Source organism: Petromyzon marinus, unplaced genomic scaffold, assembly GCF_048934315.1.
Source record: "Petromyzon marinus isolate PM22_M1 ecotype Great Lakes invasive population unplaced genomic scaffold, UKy_Petmar_22M1.pri1.0 PM_Scaffold_87, whole genome shotgun sequence".
Taxonomy (NCBI): Eukaryota; Metazoa; Chordata; class Hyperoartia; order Petromyzontiformes; family Petromyzontidae; genus Petromyzon; species Petromyzon marinus.
Window position 1 is genome coordinate 40,310 of NW_027423696.1, and position 14,373 is coordinate 54,682.

General features: G+C 57.3%; 1 pseudogene; it reads left to right on the forward strand.

Moving 5' to 3' along the window:
* The window catches only part of LOC142923897 (intraflagellar transport protein 81 homolog), a 60,273-nt pseudogene that overhangs the window by 40,304 nt on the left and 5,596 nt on the right, over positions 1–14,373 (forward strand).

The window sequence follows — 14,373 nt, forward strand, 5'->3', positions numbered from 1 at the left end:
CACTCACTCACTGACACACTCATCGACACACTTGCCGACACACACACTCACTCACTCACTGACACACTCATCGACACACTTGCCGACACACACGCACACTCACTCACTCACTGACACACTCATCAACACACGTGCCCACACACTCACTCACTCACTGACACATTCATCGACACACTTGCCGACACACACACTCACTCACTCACTGACACACTCATCGACACACGTGCCCACACACACACTCACTCACTCACTGACACACTCACTCACTCACTGACACACTCATCGACACACTTGCCCACACACACACTCACTCACTCACTGACACACTCATCGACACACGTGCCCACGCACACACTCACTCACTCACTGACACACTCATCGACACACTTGCCCACACACACACTCACTCACTGACACACTTGCCCACACACACACTCACTCACTCACTGACACACTCATCGCCACACGTGCCCACACACACACTCACTCACTCACTGACACACTCATCGACACACTTGCCCACACACACACTCACTCACTGACACACTTGCCCACACACACACTCACTCACTCACTGACACACTCATCGCCACACGTGCCCACACACACACTCACTCACTCACTGACACACTCATCGACACACTTGCCAACACACACACTCACTCACTCACTGACACACTCATCGACACACTTGCCGACACACACGCACACTCACTCACTCACTGACACACTCATCGACACACTTGCCGACACACACGCACACTCACTCACTCACTGACACACTCATCGACACACTTGCCCACACACACACTCACTCACTGACACACTTGCCCACACACACACTCACTCACTCACTGACACACTCATCGCCACACGTGCCCACACACACACTCACTCACTCACTGACACACTCATCGACACACTTGCCGACACACACACTCACTCACTCACTGACACACTCATCGACACACTTGCCGACACACACGCACACTCACTCACTCACTGACACACTCATCGACACACTTGCCGACACACACACTCACTCACTCACTGACACACTCATCGACACACGTGCCCACACACACACTCACTCACTCACTGACACACTCATCGACACACGTGCCCACACACTCACTCACTCACTGACACACTCATCGACACACTTGCCCACACACACACTCACTTACTGACACACTTGCCCACACACACACTCACTCACTCACTGACACACTCATCGACACACTTGCCCACACACACACTCACTCACTGACACACTTGCCCACACACTCACTCACTCACTGACACACTCATCGACACACTTGCCCACACACACACTCACTTACTGACACACTTGCCCACACACACACTCACTCACTCACTGACACACTCATCGACACACTTGCCGACACACACACTCACTCACTCACTGACACACTCATCGACACACGTGCCCACACACACACTCACTCACTCACTGACACACTCACTCACTCACTGACACACTCATCGACACACTTGCCCACACACACACTCACTCACTCACTGACACACTCATCGACACACGTGCCCACGCACACACTCACTCACTCACTGACACACTCATCGACACACTTGCCCACACACACACTCACTCACTGACACACTTGCCCACACACTCACTCACTCACTGACACACTCATCGCCACACGTGCCCACACACACACTCACTCACTCACTGACACACTCATCGACACACTTGCCCACACACACACTCACTCACTGACACACTTGCCCACACACACACTCACTCACTCACTGACACACTCATCGCCACACGTGCCCACACACACACTCACTCACTCACTGACACACTCATCGACACACTTGCCGACACACACACTCACTCACTCACTGACACACTCATCGACACACTTGCCGACACACACGCACACTCACTCACTCACTGACACACTCATCGACACACTTGCCGACACACACGCACACTCACTCACTCACTGACACACTCATCGACACACTTGCCCACACACACACTCACTCACTGACACACTTGCCCACACACACACTCACTCACTCACTGACACACTCATCGCCACACGTGCCCACACACACACTCACTCACTGACACACTCATCGACACACTTGCCGACACACACACTCACTCACTCACTGACACACTCATCGACACACTTGCCGACACACACGCACACTCACTCACTCACTGACACACTCATCGACACACTTGCCGACACACACACTCACTCACTCACTGACACACTCATCGACACACGTGCCCACACACACACTCACTCACTCACTGACACACTCATCGACACACGTGCCCACACACTCACTCACTCACTGACACACTCATCGACACACTTGCCCACACACACACTCACTTACTGACACACTTGCCCACACACACACTCACTCACTCACTGACACACTCATCGACACACTTGCCCACACACACACTCACTCACTGACACACTTGCCCACACACTCACTCACTCACTGACACACTCATCGACACACTTGCCCACACACACACTCACTTACTGACACACTTGCCCACACACACACTCACTCACTCACTGACACACTCATCGACACACTTGCCGACACACACACTCACTCACTCACTGACACACTCATCGACACACGTGCCCACACACACACTCACTCACTCACTGACACACTCACTCACTCACTGACACACTCATCGACACACTTGCCCACACACACACTCACTCACTCACTGACACACTCATCGACACACGTGCCCACGCACACACTCACTCACTCACTGACACACTCATCGACACACTTGCCCACACACACACTCACTCACTGACACACTTGCCCACACACTCACTCACTCACTGACACACTCATCGCCACACGTGCCCACACACACACTCACTCACTCACTGACACACTCATCGACACACTTGCCCACACACACACTCACTCACTGACACACTTGCCCACACACACACTCACTCACTCACTGACACACTCATCGCCACACGTGCCCACACACACACTCACTCACTCACTGACACACTCATCGACACACTTGCCGACACACACACTCACTCACTCACTGACACACTCATCGACACACTTGCCGACACACACGCACACTCACTCACTCACTGACACACTCATCGACACACTTGCCGACACACACGCACACTCACTCACTCACTGACACACTCATCGACACACTTGCCCACACACACACTCACTCACTGACACACTTGCCCACACACACACTCACTCACTCACTGACACACTCATCGCCACACGTGCCCACACACACACTCACTCACTCACTGACACACTCATCGACACACTTGCCGACACACACACTCACTCACTCACTGACACACTCATCGACACACTTGCCGACACACACGCACACTCACTCACTCACTGACACACTCATCGACACACTTGCCGACACACACACTCACTCACTCACTGACACACTCATCGACACACGTGCCCACACACACACTCACTCACTCACTGACACACTCATCGACACACGTGCCCACACACTCACTCACTCACTGACACACTCATCGACACACTTGCCCACACACACACTCACTTACTGACACACTTGCCCACACACACACTCACTCACTCACTGACACACTCATCGACACACTTGCCCACACACACACTCACTCACTGACACACTTGCCCACACACTCACTCACTCACTGACACACTCATCGACACACTTGCCCACACACACACTCACTTACTGACACACTTGCCCACACACACACTCACTCACTCACTGACACACTCATCGACACACTTGCCGACACACACGCCCGTGTGCCGCATGCCGTGCGGTGTGCCGCATGCCGTGTGCCGCACGGGGTGCCCTGCGGTGCACCGTGTGTCACGTGTGCCGTGCCGTGTACCACGTGTGTGGTATGCCGCAGTGTGCGTGGTGTGCCGCGGTGTGTGTCACAGTGTGTCACAGTGTGTGTGTCACGGTGTGTCACGGTGTGTGTGTGTCACGGTGTGTGTGTCACGGTGTGTGTGTCACGGTGTGTGTGTCACGGTGTGTCACGGTGTGTGTGTCACGGTGTGTCACGGTGTGTGTGTGTCACGGTGTGTGTGTCACGGTGTGTGTGTCACGGTGTGTGTGTCACGGTGTGTCACGGTGTGTGTGTCACGGTGTGTCACGGTGTGTGTGTCACGGTGTGTCACGGTGTGTGTGTCACGGTGTGTCACGGTGTGTCACGGTGTGTCACGGTGTGTGTGTCACAGTGTGTCACGGTGTGTGTGTGTCACGGTGTGTCACGGTGTGTCACGGTGTGTGTGTCACAGTGTGTCACGGTGTGTGTGTCACGGTGTGTCACGGTGTGTGTGTCACGCTGTGTGTGTCACGGTGTGTCACGGTGTGTCACGGTGTGTGTGTCACAGTGTGTCACAGTGTGTCACGCTGTGTGTGTGTCACAGTGTGTCACGGTGTGTCACGGTGTGCCGTGGTGTGTGTGTCACGGTGTGTCACGGTGTGTCACGATGTGTCACGGTGTGTCACGGTGTGTCACGATGTGTCACAGTGTGTGTGTCACAGTGTGTGTGTCACGGTGTGTCACGGTGTGTCACAGTGTGTGTGTCACAGTGTGTGTGTCACGGTGTGTCACGGTGTGTCACGGTGTGTGTGTCACAGTGTGTCACAGTGTGTCACGCTGTGTGTGTGTCACAGTGTGTCACGGTGTGTCACGGTGTGCCGTGGTGTGTGTGTCACGGTGTGTCACGGTGTGTCACGATGTGTCACAGTGTGTGTGTCACAGTGTGTGTGTCACGGTGTGTCACGGTGTGTCACAGTGTGTGTGTCACAGTGTGTGTGTCACGGTGTGCCACGGTGTGTGTGTCACGGTGTGTCACGGTGTGTCACGTGTGTCACGTGTGTCACGGTGTGTCACGTGTGTCACGTGTGTCACGTGTGCCACGGTGTTTCACGTGTGTCACGTGTGTCACGGTGTGTGTGTCACGGTGTGTCACGATGTGTCACGCTGTGTGTGTCACGGTGTGTGTGTCACGGTGTGTCACGGTGTGTCACGTGTGTCACGGTGTGTCACGTGTGTCACGGTGTGTCACGGTGTGTCACGGTGTGTCACGTGTGTCACGGTGTGTCACGTGTGTCACGGTGTGTCACGGTGTGTCACGGTGTGTCACGGTGTGTCACGTGTGTCACGTGTGTCACGGTGTGTCACGGTGTGTCACGTGTGTCACGTGTGTCACGGTGTGTCACGTGTGTCACGGTGTGTCACGTGTGTCACGGTGTGTCACGGTGTGTCACGGTGTGTTACGGTGTGTCACGGTGTGTCACGTGTGTCACGGTGTGTCACGTGTGTCACGGTGTGTCACGTGTGTCACGTGTGTCACGGTGTGTCACGGTGTGTCACGTGTGTCACGTGTGTCACGGTGTGTCACGTGTGTCACGGTGTGTCACGGTGTGTCACGGTGTGTCACGGTGTGTCACGGTGTGTCACGTGTGTCACGGTGTGTCACGTGTGTCACGGTGTGTCACGTGTGTCACGGTGTGTCACGGTGTGTCACGGTGTGTCACGTGTGCCACGGTGTGTCACGTGTGTCACGGTGTGTCACGTGTGTCACGGTGTGTCACGTGTGTCACGGTGTGTCACGCTGTGTGTGTCACGGTGTGTCACGGTGTGTCACGTGTGTCACGGTGTGTCACGGTGTGTCACGGTGTGTCACGTGTGTCACGTGTGTCACGGTGTGTCACGTGTGCCACGGTGTGTGTGTCACGGTGTGTCACGGTGTGTCACGGTGTGTCACGGTGTGTCACGTGTGTCACGGTGTGTCACGGTGTGTCACGTGTGTCACGTGTGTCACGGTGTGTCACGGTGTGTCACGTGTGTCACGGTGTGTCACGTGTGTCACGGTGTGTCACGGTGTGTCACGTGTGTCACGTGTGTCACGGTGTGTCACGTGTGTCACGTGTGTCACGGTGTGTCACGTGTGTCACGTGTGTCACGGTGTGTCACGTGTGTCACGGTGTGTCACGTGTGTCACGGTGTGTCACGTGTGTCACGGTGTGTCACGTGTGTCACGGTGTGTCACGGTGTGTCACGTGTGTCACGTGTGTCACGGTGTGTCACGTGTGTCACGGTGTGTCACGGTGTGTCACGTGTGTCACGGTGTGTCACGGTGTGTCACGTGTGCCACGGTGTGTCACGGTGTGTCACGTGTGTCACGGTGTGTCACGGTGTGTCACGTGTGTCACGGTGTGTCACGTGTTCCACGGTGTGTCACGGTGTGTCACAGTGTGTCACGGTGTGTCACGGTGTGTCACGTGTGTCACGGTGTGTCACGGTGTGTCACGTGTGTCACGGTGTGTCACGTGTGCCACGGTGTGTCACGGTGTGTCACGTGTGTCACGGTGTGTCACGGTGTGTCACGGTGTGTCACGGTGTGTGTGTCACGGTGTGTCACTTGTGTCACGGTGTGTCACGTGTGTCACGGTGTGTCACGGTGTGTCACGTGTTCCACGGTGTGTCACGGTGTGTCACGGTGTGTCACGTGTGTCACGGTGTGTCACGTGTGTCACGGTGTGTCACGGTGTGTCACGGTGTGTCATGGTGTGTCACGTGTGTCACGGTGTGTCACGTGTGTCACGGTGTGTCACGTGTGTCACGGTGTGTCACGTGTGTCACGGTGTGTCACGGTGTGTCACGTGTGTGTGTCACGTGTGCCACGGTGTGTCACGGTGTGTCACGTGTGCCACGGTGTGTGTGTCACGCTGTGTGTCACGTGTGTCACGTGTGTCACGTGTGTGTGTCACGTGTGTCACGGTGTGTCACGTGTGTCACGGTGTGTCACGGTGTGTCACGGTGTGTCACGTGTGTCACGGTATGTCACGTGTGCCACGGTGTGTCACGGTGTGTCACGGTGTGTCACGGTGTGTCACGCTGTGTGTGTCGCGGTATGTCACGGTGTGTCACGTGTGTCACGTGTGTCACGTGTGTCACGTGTGTCACGTGTGTCACGGTGTGTCACGGTGTGTCACGTGTGTCACGGTGTGTCACGGTGTGTCACGTGTGCCACGTGTGTCACGGTGTGTCACGTGTGTCACGGTGTGTCACGGTGTGTCACGTGTGTCACGTGTGCCACGGTGTGTCACGTGTGCCACGGTGTGTCACGGTGTGTCACGTGTGTCACGTGTGTCACGGTGTGTCACGTGTGCCACGGTGTGTCACGTGTGTCACGGTGTGTCACGGTGTGTCACGTGTGTCACGTGTGTCACGGTGTGTCACGGTGTGTCACGTGTGTCACGGTGTGTCACGGTGTGTCACGTGTGTCACGGTGTGTCACGTGTGTCACGTGTGTCACGGTGTGTGTGTCACGGTGTGTCACGTGTGTCACGTGTGTCACGGTGTGTCATGGTGTGTCACGTGTGTCACGGTGTGTCACGTGTGTCACGGTGTGTCACGTGTGTCACGGTGTGTCACGTGTGTCACGTGTGTCACGGTGTGTCACGGTGTGTCACGTGTGTGTGTCACGTGTGTGTGTCACGGTGTGTCACGGTGTGTCACGTGTGTGTGTCACGTGTGTGTGTCACGGTGTGCAGGAGCTGGGTGAGGAGTACGAGCGTAGGAAGTCTCAGTACGAGATCTGCGCCGCCGGCCTGGAGGGCAACCGCTCCCAGCTGGAGCAGGTGAGGTCCCTGCAGAGCAGGCGAGCGAGTAAGTGAACGTGTGTGTGTGTACGTGTGTGTGTGTACGTGTGTGTGTGTACGTGTGTACGCGTGTGTGTGTGTACGTGTGTGTGTGTGTGCGTGTGTGTGTGTGTACGTGTGTGTGTGTACGTGTGTGTGTGTACGTGTGTACGCGTGTGTGTGTGTACGTGTGTGTGTGTGTGCGTGTGTGTGTGTGTGCGTGTGTGTGTGTGTGTGTGTCACGTGCATGTGTGTGTACGCGTGCGTTGGTGCGTGTGTGTGTGTGTACGCGTGAGTGAGTGTGTGTGTGTACGCGTGAGTGTGTGTACGTGTGTACGCGTGTGTGTGTGTACGTGTGTGTGTGTGTGCGTGTGTGTGTGTGTGTCGCGTGCATGTGTGTGTACGCGTGCGTTGGTGCGTGTGTGTGTGTGTGTACGCGTGCGTGCGTGTGTGTGTGTCGCGTGCATGTGTGTGTGTGTACGCGTGCGTGAGTGCGTGTGTACGCGTGCGTGTGCGCGTGCGTGTGTGTGTGTGTACGCGTGCGTGTGTGTGTTTTGGCACAGTAGGGGCCACAGGTGGTGCATCAGCCAATCATCTCAGTCATCTCAGTCAGTCGACCCGTGGCACCTGGGTCTGCCCCGTGACCTCCTGCCAGCGGGCGTTGGACACTTCACGTGGCCTTAAAGTGCACCTAGCCTGGCACAGGCGCCGTGGTGACGTCGCCGCCACTTAGTGGCGAATGGCGGTTGTTGTTGTGCTTGTGTGTGTCTTGTGTGTGTGTGTCACTGTGTGTGTCGCTGTATGTGTGTGTATATGTGTGTGTGTCACTGTATGTGTGTGTATCTGTGTGTGTGTGTGTGTGTCACTGTGTGTGTGTGTCTTGTGAGCGGTAGTGTAGTAGCGGTTAGCGCTACGCTGTGCTCCGAACCCGGCGACCCGAGTTCGATTCCCGGCTCACGGCCAACACCACCGGTGACGATTATCTGAACCGGTCCCTGGGCCTCCCCTAGGTACACTCGGCCTCAAATGAGTACCTGGTGTAGCGGTGTGCAGTCATCATCGCCACTGGGGAGACAAAGGCGGCCGGGCGTGGTGTTGGCCACCCACCCCCTCGTGCGCCGTTCCGGCCTTCGTAGGGGCTGCTGCTCGCTAACAGCACTTGCCCCTACAGTCTGTTAAGGCTACACGGGGGACCTTTGTCTGTGCAGGAGGTGCGTGCACTGCGTGAGGAGATTCGGCTGTCGGAGTGCCATTACCACTTCTCTAAACAGCAGAGCCAGGTACCACGCTCACCACCACGCTCACCACCACGCTCACCACCACGCTCACCACCACGCTCACCACCACGCTCACCACCACACTCACCACCACGCTCACCACCACGCTCACCACCACGCTCACCACCACACTCACCACCACGCTCACCACCACGCTCACCACCACACTCACCACCACCACACTCACCACCACACTCACCACCACGCTCCCCACCACGCTCACCACCACGCTCACCTCCACCCTCACCACCACTCTCACCGCCACCCTCACCACCACCCTCACCACCACGCTCACTACCACGCTCACCACCACGCTCACCACCACGCTCACCACCACGCTCACCTCCACCCTCACCACCACTCTCACCGCCACCCTCACCACCACCCTCACCACCACGCTCACCACCACGCTCACCACCACGCTCACCACCACGCTCACCACCACGCTCACCACCACGCTCACCACCACACTCACCGCCACCACCCTCACCACCACACTCACCACCACACTCACCACCACACTCACCACCACACTCACCACCACGCTCACCACCACGCTCACCACCACGCTCACCACCACGCTCACCACCACGCTCACCACCACGCTCACCACCACACTCACCTCCACACTCACCACCACGCTCACCACCACGCTCACCACCACGCTCACCACCATGCTCACCACCACCATCACCACCACACTCACCACCACACTCACCACCACCATCACCACCACACTCACCACCACGCTCACCACCACGCTCACCACCACACTCACCACCACACTCACCACCACGCTCACCACCACGCTCACCACCACGCTCACCACCACGCTCACCACCACCCTCACCACCACACTCACCACCACGCTCACCACCACGCTCACCGCTACTCTCACCTCCACCCTCACCACCACGCTCACCACCACGCTCACCACCACGCTCACCACCACGCTCACCACCACGCTCACCACCACGCTCACCACCACACTCACCACCACGCTCACCACCACGCTCACCACCACCCTCACCACCACGCTCACCACCACGCTCACCACCACGCTCACCACCACACTCACCACCACGCTCACCACCACGCTCACCACCACGCTTACCACCACCCTCACCACCACGCTTACCACCACGCTCACCACCACACTCACCACCACGCTCACCACCACACTCACCACCACGCTCACCACCACGCTCACCACCACGCTCACCACCACGCTCACTACCACGCTCACCACCACGCTCACCACCACACTCACCACCACGCTCACCACCACGCTCACCACCACGCTCACCACCACGCTCACCACCACGCTTACCACCACCCTCACCACCACGCTCACCACCACGCTTACCACCACCCTCACCACCACGCTCACCACCACACTCACCACCACGCTCACCACCACCCTCACCACCACCCTCACCACCACCACCCTCACCTCCACACTCACCACCACGCTCACCACCACCCTCACCACCACCACCCTCACCTCCACACTCACCACCACGCTCACCACCACCCTCACCACCACGCTCACCACCACGCTCACCACCACGCTCACCACCACGCTCACCACCACGCTCACCACCCTCACCACCCTCACCACCCTCACCGCCACCCTCACCGCCACCCTCACCACCCTCACCGCCACCCTCACCGCCACCCTCACCGCCACCCTCACCACCCTCACCGCCACCCTCACCGCCACCCTCACCACCACCCTCACCACCCTCACCACCCTCACCGCCACCCTCACCACCCTCACCGCCACCGTCACAGCCACCCTCACCGCCATCCTCACCACCCTCACCGCCACCCTCGCCACCCTCACTGCCAGCACTACCGTCACCACCATCACTACCAGCACCACAATCACCACGACAATCACCACCAGCAGCACCACAATCACCACCAGCACCACCACCACAATCACCACCCGAGTTCGATTCCCGCTCACGGCCAACACCACCGGTGACGATTATCTGAACCTGTCCCGGGCCTCCCCTAGGTCGACTCAGCCTCAAATGAGTACCTGGTGCGGTGTGCAGTAAACATCGCCACTGGGGAGACAAAGGCGGCCGGGCGTGGTGCTGGCCACCCACCCCCTCGTGTGCCGTGCCGGCCTTCATAGGTGGCGCTCGCTAACAGCACTTGCCCCTACAGTCTGTTAAGGCTACACGGGGGATCTTTGTCTTGTGTGTGCGTCCACGTCCACAGATGGTGCAGGTGCTGCTGGACAGGGCCGGGGTGGAGATGCGAGCCTACGTCTCGCCTGACCCGCACGAGCGCAAGAGGGCGCTCCGGTGAGCGTGCGGTGCGGTGGGTGGGTGGTTGGTGGGTGGTGGGTGGGTGGTGGGTGGGTGGCTGGTGCGGTGAGCAGTGGGTGGTGGGTGAGCGGTGGGTGGTGGGTGAGCGGTGGGTGGTGGGTGGGTGGTGGGTGAGCAGTGGGTGGTGTGGTGAGTGGTGTGGTGAGTGGTGTGGTGAGTGGTGAGTGGTCGGTGGCTGGAGCGGTGAGCGATGGGTGGTGGGTGAGCGGTGGGTGGGTGACTGGTGGGTGAGCAGTGGGTGGTGGGTGAGCGGTGGCTGGTGTGGTGCTGTGGTGAGTGGTGTGGTGAGTGGTCTGGTGAGTGGTGAGCAGTGGGTGGTGGGTCGGTGGCTGGTGCGGTGAGCAGTGGGTGATGGGTGAGCGGTGGCTGGTGTGGTGCTGTGGTGAGTGGTGTGGTGAGTGGTGTGGTGAGTGGTGAGTGGTGCGGTGGGTGGTGGGTGAGTGGTGCGGTGAGTGGTGCGGTGAGTGGTGCGGTGAGTGGTAGGTGGGTGGTGGGTGAGTGGTGCGGTGAGTGGTGTGGTGGGTAGTGGGTGAGTGGTGTGGTGAGTGGTGCGGTGAGTGGTGCGGTGAGTGGTGCGGTGAGTGGTGAGTGGTGAGTGGTGCGGTGAGTGGTGCGGTGAGTGGTGGGTGAGTAGTGTGTGGGTGATGGGTGAGTGTTGTGGTGAGTGGTGTTGTGAGCGAGTTGAGGAGGCTTCCTCCCAAGTGCAATGATAGTGGTGCTGTTTATTGCTGGCCGTTTTCGCTCGGTGACCATTTTCACATGTTTAAATTAAAAACTGAGGAGCGGTGGCGCTGCGGTTAGCGCCATGCTGCGCTAACTACGAACCCGGCGAACCGAGTTCGATTCCCGCTCACGGCCAATGCCACCGGCGACGATTATCTGAACCGGTCCCTGGGCCTCCCCTAGGTCGACTCAGCCTCAAGTGAGTTACCCGCTGCTGTGTATGTAGTAAACATCGCCACTGGGGGAGACAAAGGCGGCCGGGCGTGGTGGTGGTGGTGGTGGTGGTGATGGCGCTGGCCACCCACCCCCTCTGTGTGTGCCACAGTTCCCGGTAGCCTTCATAGCTGCTGCTGCTGTTGCTCGCTACTAACAGCACTTGCCCCGACAGTCGGTTAATGCTACGCGCGGGGGGGGTCTTTGGCGGTGGTGTGTGTGTGTGTGTGTGCGCGTGTCTGCACGCAGTGAGCAGTACAACAAACTCATCCTGGAACAGGAAAACGTGGGCAAAGTATGATCCACGCTGACGCTGCCTTGCCACACGCACGCACGCACACACGCACACACACGCACACGCACACACACGCACACACACGCACGCACAACGCTAAAGATTCCAAGCGCAGCTACGCCGCGTCAGCCTGTCCGGGGACAGGCGCCGTCAGCTCAGACGTGAACTCTTGATTTGAGTCTTCCGCGACTGCAGGAATCGCTGCCCGTGGATTCTTTTGGTGATTAGACGCGACGAGATCGCCACGTTTCGGTCGCAACGCGCCAAGCGTCGTGAATTGTTGTTCTTTCTGCCAAGGAAACCAGGAGCGGAACTTTTTTTTTTTACATCATTGGACCTCCTTTTTTCTGGCAACTAAACTGAACCCTTTATTTTTGTTTACAAGGATTCGTGTTACTGCATTAACCCACAATACCTGCAGTCAAAATGCGAACAAAAAACATTGCCATGATAACGTATTGGGCATTGTCCTTGAAGCTGATTGGTCCACACCAAAGGAAAGCCGTCCCTTGGTGTGGACCAATCAGTTTCCGTCGTCGTCATTGGGAACCGGGCCGCACAAGCAGCAGGAGGTGAGAGCGGAGAGTCCGATCACGTGGCCCCGCGCCCCATTATTTTATTATTCACCACTTCCATCCGCGCCTCGTTCCCGCACCGCGCAACTCGCCTCAGTCACGTGGTGTTGGCAAGCCCACAAGCTAGGCCCCTAGTAGCCTACATGAGTAAGCCCACAAGCTCTAACCCCTAGTAGCCTACATGAGTAAGCCCACAAGCTCTAACCCCTAGTAGCCTACATGAGTAAGCCCACAAGCTAGGTCCCTAGTAGCCTACATGAGTAAGCCCACAAGCTCTAACCCCTAGTAGCCTACATGAGTAAGCCCACAAGCTCTAACCCCTAGTAGCCTACATGAGTAAGCCCACAAGCTAGGCCCATAGTAGCCTACATGAGTAAGCCCACAAGCTCTAACCCCTAGTAAACTACATGAGTAAGCCCACAAGCTCTAACCCCTAGTAGCCTACATGAGTAAGCCCACAAGCTCTAACCCCTAGTAGCCTACTTGAGTAAACCCACAAGCTCTAACCCCTAGTAGCCACAATGAGTAAGCCCACAAGCTCTAAACCCTAGTAGCCTACATGAGTAAGCCCACAAGCTCTAACCCCTAGTAGCCTACATGAGTAAGCCCACAAGCTCTAACCCCTAGTAGCCACAATGAGTAAGCCCACAAGCTCTAACCCCTAGTAGCCTACATGAGTAAGCCCACAAGCTAGGTCCCTAGTAGCCTACATGAGTAAGCCCACAAGCTCTAACCCCTAGTAGCCTACATGAGTAAGCCCACAAGTTCTAACCCCTAGTAGCCACAATGAGTAAGCCCACAAGCTCTAACCCCTAGTAGCCACAATGAGTAAGCCCACAAGCTCTAACCCCTAGTAGCCTACATGAGTAAGCCCACAAGCTCTAACCCCTAGTAGCCTACATGAGTAAGCCCACAAGCTCTAACCCCTAGTAGCCTGCATGAGTAAGCCCACAAGCTCTAACCCCTAGTAAACTACATGAGTAAGCCCACAAGCTCTAACCCCTAGTAGCCACAATGAGTAAGCCCACAAGCTCTAACCCCTAGTAGCCTACATGAGTAAGCCCACAAGCTCTAACCCCTAGTAGCCTGCATGAGTAAGCCCACAAGCTCTAACCCCTAGTAAACTACATGAGTAAGCCCACAAGCTCTAACCCCTAGTAGCCACAATGAGTAAGCCCACAAGCTCTAACCCCTAGTAGCCTACATGAGTAAGCCCACAAGCTCTAACCCCTAG